Below are 7,500 nucleotides of genomic sequence, written 5' to 3' on the forward strand. Positions count from 1 at the left end.
AAATCTGGGTATGTCAGGGTATCAAAATAATGTATGTATGGTCCTTAAAATAAGTCTTAAAACTCTTTCTCAATACAAATATTTGGTATATATTTTTTCACATTATGAAACAGTGAACGAAATCCTAAGGCCCTGTTCATACTAGCTATTTCAACCGCAGCAGGTTTGAACAGCGGCGTTTCAATTACAATGTAAGTCAATGGAGGCGTTCAAACAAAACCGCGCAGTTTTTCCTTGACTATGCGGTACTGCCGGGGTTTCGCGCGCGGTTCAAACCGCTAGTGTGAACATGGCCTAAAAGTAATTATGTAAACTGTAAGCCTGTACAAGCCTTAAATTCGTTTATTCACTCTGCCGCCAAGCGATTTTATTCAGCAGAGGAAGAATCAATGACGTTGTTGCAAGAATAAGAAATGGAGAATGTCTTATGTCAGGGGGACCAACTCTTCCGAAAAGGCCGTGTGTGACTGTGTGTGTGTGTGTGTGTGTGTGTGTGTGTGTGTGTGTGTGTGTGTGTGTGTGTGTGTGTGTGTGTGTGTGTGTGAGAGAGAGAGAGAGAGAGAGAGAGAGAGAGAGAGAGAGAGAGAGAGAGAGAGAGAGAGAGAGAGAGAGAGAGAGAGAGAGAGAGAGAGAGGGAGACAGAGAGAGAGAGAGAGAGAGACAGAGAGAGAGAGAGAGAGAGAGAGAGAGAGAGAGAGAGAGAGAGAGAGAGAGAGAGAGAGAGAAGGAGAGAGTGAGTGAGAGAGAGACAGAGAGAGTTGGTTTGCTCACTTCCAGATATAGCAGAAGCAGGTGTACCAATCTCTCTTTCTGTTTCTCCCCCCCTGTCTCTCTCTCGCTCTCGTTATTATTCTTCATTAACACTAAACTTTATTGAGAGAGACAGGCAGAGAGAAAAATGATCCCTTCCTTGTTCTTTAGCCCATGAACACCAAATAATAATAATAATAAATTAATAAATAAAAAATAAAAGAAACCAGTAAATAAACAAATACAATACAAAATAACAAGACAATATTAATATTTACGTCCTCTCGTTCTTGTCTACCTGCCAAAACAATCAAAAGCCGCCTTTTCCCGCCCTATCTTCCACACAGCCTCTTCCTCTTCCTCCTTCTCTCCTCCTCTTCCTCCTCCTCGCTATTGCTCCAAAAGTACACAGTACCATATAAAATATTTCAAATAATGCCCTGTTCACACTATCGGTTTGAACCGCGGCGGTTCAGTTACAACCTAAATCAACGTAGGCGTTCACACACAATAACACAATTTTTCCTTAACTAGGCGGTACCGTTGCGGTTTAAACCGCTAGTATGAACAGAGTCTAATTCTATTCTAGTTGCTGCGAAACTACTCCATTCATCGGAGTGATGCCTCGTAATTAACAAAGGCCCTTAACCTCGTTCATTAACAAAGGCCCTTAACCTCGTTCATTAACAAAGGCCCTTAACCCCGTTCATGTTTAACCCATCTCCCCCTCAGTGTCACCTTTTTCATAACACCCTGCCCTTGGTCAACAAAGGTTTTATATCCTTTGTAATACAGGTACCTGCCGCACCTTTATATCTTTATTCTGGCTGTCGTCAGGCCATTTTATTCAGCTGGATGGCCTTCATCAAGTAATACAAAGTCGAGGCGTCCTTAGTAGCTACGCTGGATTTCTTAGTAGCCGCTTGGCTGTCCTTTTTAGTATTAGGATACCCGTTAATGCTTTGCTGTCTCCTCCTACTCCTTCCTTCTCATTTTCTATTCCTCTTCCTGCTCCTTCTCCTCCTCTTCCATTCCTCCTCCTGTTCCTCTTCCTTTTCTTCTTTTCTTAGTCCTCCTCTTCTTTTCCTTGTCCTCCTCATCTTTTCCTCCTCCTCCTCCTCCTCCTCTCCTTTCGTATATCTACGTTCCTTCTCCTTCTCTCGTAGTCTTCCACCTCCTTCTTCACTGCTTTTCCTCGTCCTCCTCCTCCTCCTCGTCTCCTTTTTTATATCTTCTTTCCTTCTTTTCATCCTTTCATGTTCATAAGATTTTGCTCTTCCACTTCCTCCTTTTCTCCTCTCTTCTTCCTTTCATATACCACCACCACCACCACAACTTTAACCTCAACCCCCACCTCTTCTCCCTCTTTCTCCATTCCTCCTTTTCCTTCCCCCTCCTTCACTTTATTTTCTTTCTCCTCCTCCTCCTCCTCCCCTGCCATAATTCCCCCACTCTTCCTCTTCCTCCTCGTCATCCTCTCCTTCTTTCATATTTGTCCCTTCTTCCTCCTCTCCTCGTTTCCTATTTCTCCCTTCTTCCTCTTCCTTCTATCCTCCTTTCATATTTCCCCCTTCCTCCTCCTCTCCTCCTTTCATATTTCTCCTTTCTTGCTCTCCTCTCCTCCTTTCATACTTCTCTCTTCTTCCTCTTTCTACTTTAATTTTTCTCCCTTCTTTCTCTTCTTCCTTCTTCCTCTTCCACCTCGTCCTCCTTTGCTATTCCTCCCTTTTTCCTCTTCCTACTGTCCTCCTTTCATATCTCTCCCTTTTTTCTCTCCTCCTTTTCTATTTCACCCTTCTCCTTCTTCCTCTTCTTCTTTCAAATTTCTTCCTTCTTCCTCTTTTCTTTTCCTATTTCTCCCTTTTTCTTCTTCCTCACCTCCTCCTTTTATATCTTTTCCTTCTTCCTCTTCCTCCTCTCCTTTCACATTTCCCCCTTCTTACTCTTCTTCCTCCTTTCCTTTCTATTTCTTCATATTTCTTCTTTTCATATTTCTCCATTCTTCCTCTTCCTCCTCTCCTTTCCTATCCTTCCATTCTTTCTCTCCTTTTATATTTCTCCCTTCCTCTTCGTCCTCCTCTCCTACTTTCATCTTTTCCCTTCTTCATCCTCCTCTCCTCTTTTTATATTTCTTCATTCTTCCTCCTTTCATATTTTTTCCTTATTTCCTCTTCTCTTTTTATGTTTTTCCCTTCTTCCTCCTCTCCTTTCATATTTCTCCCTTCTTCCTCTTCCTCCTTTCAGATGTCTCCCTTTATCACCTTCCTCCTTTCCTATGTATCCCTTCTTCCTCTTCCTTCTTTCCTATGTCTCTCTTCTTCATCTTCCTCCTCTCCTCTCCTTTCATATTAATCCCTTCTTCCTCTCCTCCTTTCATATTTCTCCCTTCATCCTCTTCCTCCTTTCATATTTCTCCCTTCTTCCTCTCCTTTCATATTTCTCCCTTCTTCCTCTCCTCCTTCCATATTTCTCCCTTCTTCTTCTTCTTCCTCCTTTTATATTTCTCCCTTCTTTCTCTCCTTTCATATTACCCCCTTCTTCTTCTTCCTCCTTTCATATTTCTCCCTACTTCCTCTTCTTCCTTTATATTTTTCTTTGCTGCCGCCAAACGGTTTTATTACAATGTGGGTTAACTTTATCGAGGTTAATCTAGTTTGCTCTCTTGTCCACGGTGAAGCTTCTTAATCCAATTTAGTTAAACCACATTTGAAAGTCAAATTCTGGATTAAAGTTCAAGTTGAATAATCCACTAGAGACATTTGAGGTTTCCACTCCACCGAGTCGATATGGGCAGTCTGCCCTTGGCGAAAAAAAAAAAAAAAAAAAAAATAAACAAATAAAAAATATATATATATATATATATATATTTATATATATATATATATATTTTTATATATATACATATATATATATATATATATACATATACATATATATATATATATATATATATATATATATATATATATGTGTGTGTGTGTGTGTGATAACAATAAATATAAGTGAATATATGATTAACACAAGATAATACATGAAATAATAATAAAAATAATAACAGAATAAGTAGATAAATGGAAAATAAGATATCAATAATAGAATAGATAATTGAATAATATATGACATAATAATAATAATAATAATAATAATAATAATAATAATAATGATAATAACAATGATAATAATAATAACAATCCACAATAAAAAGCAAAAAGCAAAATATAGGCAGTCTATCCGTGCAATAAATCAACCAATTAATCAATCAGACAATGCATAACACAAATAGCAAACAAATTGATATAACTACAATAGATAATGATAATAATATTAATAATAATAAGAAAACATGAAGAAAAAAGAAGAAAAGGAGGAAAAGAAGAAAAAAGAATAAAAGAATAAGAAAGTGAAGAAGAATAAAACAAAAATATATAACTAAAATAGAATAGAATAGAATGAAAATAAATAAACTGACCCATCCCACTCTTCCTTCCACTTCACCTGCAAATCCCTTCGTACTCCCAGTGACGCCCATCCATATCCTCCTCCACAATCCTCCATATCACTCCTCATTCCTCTCAACATTCTCCCTAAATTCCCTAAATCTCCCTAAAGTCCTCCCAGTTCTTTTACATACTCCCTATCCTCCCATCTCCCACTATTTCCCAAATACTACTACCCCTCCCTTCCCCCCCAAGTTCCTCCTCCTCTCCTCCTCCTCCTCACCCTCCTCCTCCTCCTCTTCATCATCATCTACATAAACCAAGTGTTCAACCCAATCAACACGCCGAGAGGACATAAGAACTTGGTACAGTCGAGTTCTGGTGTCTGGTGATGTCTGGCAACCTATTGTTTACATTTACTCTGCGTTCCGGGTGATACTTTTCCTTTTATTCTCACCTGCCGCCTAGCGATTTTTATTCAATCACATGGCCCTATTCTGAAGCAAGGTGGACCCCGTTGTTATTCCGAAATAAAATCAAATTTACACTGTCTACTAAACAAAATAAAAAGTATAAAAATAAGATGAAATACAAAATATAAAACTATGTAACTATTTAAAAGGCAATTAATCCTTTCATTTTCACGATTTAATCTTCCTAACTTTACGCCGGACGATTTTATTCGGTGATGACAAATCCTCTACTCTGTGAAATGGTTTATCTCATGTGCCATCAAATGGTTTTATTACAAAGGAGGCGTCCAGAAACAGAGGGGCATCCCAGCCAATATATATATATATATATATGTGTGTGTGTGTGTGTGTGTGTGTGTGTGTGTGTGTGTGTGTGTGTGTACATTTTTAGACAAAAGTTCTCAAGTTTCATTTTTTTATTGTATTATGTGTGCCAAACTCCAAACCAGTAAAAGTGGCGGGGATGCCCCTCTGTTTCTGGACGCTCACCATAGGGTAAGAGAATTCTCATGGTCACTCCATTTCTTCTGTAACCCACTCCACACTCCCCCCCCCAATTACATCAATCTCAACTTCCTCTATTCCCTCGAACTTCCTCTATTTCCTTTTGCTCCTACAGTCAACCCCCCAACCCCACCCCCCACCCCCACCCCGGTCACCCCACCCGTCTCAATATGTTCACATGACCTTCTCCCTCCTCCCCCTCCTCCCCCTCTCCCCCTTTCCCTGCCCTCCCTAAAGCTTGTCACATCAACACACCTCCCCATCCTCTCCCACCCACAATCACCCACCTCCCACTCTCTCTCCCAAACCACCTCCCACCTCCTCCTCCCCCAATCACCACCCACTGCCTACCCCCCTTTCCCACAACCTCAACTCCCCTTCACTCCCACCACCATCCATCTTCCACTCCATTCCCTAATCACCACCCACTTCCCTTCCCACTCCCCACCCCTTCCCACACACAACCCATCTCCCCTCCCAACATCCACCTCCCACGTCCCCCTCCCTTACCTCCACCCACCTCCCCTCCTCTCCAGCCACCCCGCTCCTCTAACCACGGGGGGGTGGGGGTGGGGGGTGGAGGGCCCCACTTTCCATTTGCCCGGGCCCCCGCCGACCCCTTATCATACTAAAACATGAGGAGGAACTAAGCTTCTTCTTCTTCGTGGTCGACGATCCCTTAATCGGGGGCCATAACAGCGGCTGGAGGTCGGGACGAAGACGACCCGAGGAGATGAAGAAGAGGAAGAACTGGAGGAGAAAGAGGAGGAACTAGAGCAGGAAGAGGAAGAACTGGAGGAAGTGGAAGAACTAGAGTAAGACGAGGAAGAACTGGATGAGGAAGAGGAAGAAATAGAGAAAGAAGAACTGAAGGAGGAGGAGGAGGAAGAACTGAAGAACGAAGAGAAAGAACCGGAGGAGAAGGAGAAAGAACTGGAGGAGGAAGAGGGACAACCGGAGGAGGAGGAGAAATAACTGGAGGAGGAAGAGGAAGAACTGGAGGAGGAGGAAGAGGAAGAACTGGAGGAGGAAGAGGAAGAACTGGAGGAGGAGGAAGAGGAAGAACTGGAGGAGGAAGAGGAAGAACTGGAGGAGGAAGAGGAAGAACTAGAGGAGGAAGAGGAAGAATTGGAGGAGGAGGAGGAGGAAGAACTGGAGGAGGAAGAGGAAGAACTGGAAAAGGAGGAGTAAGAACTGGAGGAGGAAGAGGGAGAACTGGAGGAGGAAGTAGAACAACTAGAGGAGGAAAAGGAAGAACTAGAAGAGGAAGAGGATGAAAAAGAGAAGGAAGAGGAAGATCTGGAGGATGAAGAGGAAGAAATGTAGGAGGAGGTGAAGAGGGACAAAAGAGAAGAGGAAGAAGATGATAACAGCGGACGGAGAACGAGGGGAAGACGACCCGAGGAAGAGGAAGAGGAAGAGGAAGACCTGAGAGAGTGGGGGCCGGAGGGGGGTTGGGTCAAGGTAGAGGAGGAAGAAACACAAGATTGGGACGAGGTGGAAGAGTGGAAGGCGGAAGAAGAAGAGGAGGAGGAAGATGAGGACTGCGACGAAGAATAGAAAGACGAGGACGAAGAAGAGGAGAGGGATGTGGACGACAAGCAAAACGAGGATAAAGGTGGAGGATCAGGATTGGAGGGAAAGTGAGGAGCAAGAAGAAATAGTGGATTGGGAAGAGGAGGATTGGAGAGAAGGGTAGAGGGAGGAGAAGGGGGAGGAGGAAGAGGAGAAAGTCTAAGTCTAAAACGAAGACTATGAAAGAGAAATGCAGAGGAAGGTCGTAAACCAAAACAGAATGTAAACAAATAATTGCAATATATATACACACACACACACATATATATATATATATATATATATATACACACACACATATGTATACATACATATGAGCCTCACTTTCTGGCACCATGTCACTAAAGTATGTGGCAATACCACACTTGGGAGTCCACCGCTTACGCATACATGAAAATATGTGCACTGGAATGTGCACTCACACTTGCTAAACGTACATACACACAAATATGGCAAATATATCTCGTAAAATACACCTTTACATAATAAAACCAAACAATAAAGACGTACGAGTAGTTTGGGGAGATAGAGAGAGAGATAGATAGAAAGAGAAACTGGGAGGGGGCTGTGGTTTAAAAATGTGCCTGACTCAATATTTCTAAGAATTCTCCCCAAGACTTCTGTGCTTGCTTTGCCATGTCATCGGTCCTTCAGTGGTGAGGCCTATGACGGAGGGGAGGGAGGGAGAGAGAGAGAGAGAGAGAGAGAGAGAGAGAGAGAGAGAGAGAGAGAAGGAGAGTGAGAGAGAAAGAGAGGGTGAG

The sequence above is a fragment of the Oratosquilla oratoria genome, chromosome 10 (genome assembly GCF_046742065.1).
Source record: "Oratosquilla oratoria isolate Oo_2021 chromosome 10, ASM4674206v1, whole genome shotgun sequence".
In the NCBI taxonomy this organism is placed as follows: domain Eukaryota; kingdom Metazoa; phylum Arthropoda; class Malacostraca; order Stomatopoda; family Squillidae; genus Oratosquilla; species Oratosquilla oratoria.